Raw genomic sequence first — 2,046 nt, forward strand, 5'->3', positions numbered from 1 at the left:
AAGCTTTATTTCGTAACACCTCTACCTTGGCCACTTATTCTGCACTCCACACCTCAGTACCTATATGCATGTTACTGATGTAAACTGTATGAAAACCATATAATTACTAAACAAGACAATGCTGAGGTGTTATAGCCAGAATAAATCGCTAAAAGATGGGTGTTACGAAGCCTACGTGATTGATTGATGGCCCAGGCTGTCTGTCTTTCACGGCTTATTTCACGAAGTTCGGTGCCAGAAAAAGACAATGCTGTGGCTGTACATTCTGGCCACAGCACTTCTTCGTGACTAGCATCATATTTTAATGCTGACCTACTGTTATAACTCAGCGCTCAAGGTGGACAGTGGCAATTTTAGGCCAAGTCTACAGTTATTATTATTATTATTCCTGCCACCTCCTGACGATGTTACTCAGCTTGATGTGACAACAGCGAATTCTATAGGGAACACAGGAGACTCCGCAACACCTGCTACTTAGCGATTTGTTACCCATATTACACCTTAATATTTACCCTTCTCATCACTAACATGACAGTTTTCATCGATAACATAAATAGGGAGACTGAGGTGTAATGAGCAGAATAAATCGCCAAGGTTGAGGTGTTACGAAATAAATGTTGGAATAAGAGAGTGAGTCTGCGTTGCCATGGAGATCACCTCTCCTTGCTGGTATGAGAGAGAGAGAGAGAGTCAGGACTCTTAAATACAACAAACATTCTCCTTTCGTAAAATTCCTACAAATCAAGTTACGAGAGAGAGAGAGAGAGAGAGAGAGAGAGAGAGAGAGAGAGAGAGAGTTACGTCCCTTCATCCTATCTCCTGGGTGGCTCACATAAAAATGACGATATTTCCACAAACGTACCATCCATGCCTGTTTCTTTGGTACACTGAGGTGGTTTGGCCATGTGGAAAGGATGGAGAGAGACTGACGAGGAGAGTGTATGTGTGTGAGGTGGAGGGGGGGAGAGAGAGGAGGCCAAGGATGAGATGGAGGGATGGAGTGGAAAGGTATATGAGAGAGGGGGGTGTGAGCTGGGAGCAGGGCAGTGAAATGGCGGGGGACAGGGCGACATGGAGGCAATTTGTTTGTGGCCACCCCTTACGGGATTAAGGCGTCTGGCAATAGATAGATAGATTCTTTGGTACAGGCGAGCGGGTACAAGTATATTACAACACTGCCATTGTTTATATATCGCGTGTGTACCTGAACAACTTTATACAAGGCAATAATAATACTCTTACAGTGGTGCCAAGGTAAAGGACAATACCACCAGCCCACGTCCGTCTTATAAGCAAATTCTCTCTCTCTCTCTCTCTCTCTCTCTCTCTCTCTCTCTCTCTCTCTCTCTCTCTCTCTCTCTCTCTCTCACACACACACACACACACACACACACACACACCGCTCGCTGGTGCAGTGGTATCGTTCTCGCTTGCCAACTGGTGGACGGGAATTCGCGCCTCGCTCAGGTTGCGAAAAGTTTCACTGACGAAGTGGGTGGTTACTGTCCCCCTTGAGCAAGGGGACGGGTGTATGCGTGTGTGAAAGTCACAGCCTTGCCCTTAGATCGGAGTATATGAGCTCTCAGCTCCCTTCCGGGAGGGTAAAAGCTGACCATCACGACCATCAAGTGATCCTGACCGACCCGGTGAATAATTAAATTACACACACACACACACAAATAATACTCTTACAGTGGTGCCAAGGTAAAGGACAATACCACCAGCCCACGTCGGTGCAAACTATAACACACACACACACACACACACACACACACACTCTGTCTGTCTGTCAGTCTGTTTTCAAGTCTGCAGTAAAGTAAGGCCTGATATTGTCTTAGTAATACGTCAGCTATTTAATTATGTTACTGTCTTTACCACATGGCTACTGGTGTGGTAAATGTGGTACACTGATCCACCCATAATACACTGTGAGAGAGAGAGAGAGAGAGAGAGAGAGAGAGAGAGGCCTTTCTCACCATATACACGTTGCTGTAGCAGTGACTTATAATAGTTACAATTGTGTGTTGTATTTATCACTGTAATATT

This window comes from Coenobita brevimanus, chromosome 18 (assembly GCF_032717465.1).
Source record: "Coenobita brevimanus isolate Jiangsu-jjx chromosome 18, ASM3271746v2, whole genome shotgun sequence".
NCBI lineage: Eukaryota > Metazoa > Arthropoda > Malacostraca > Decapoda > Coenobitidae > Coenobita > Coenobita brevimanus.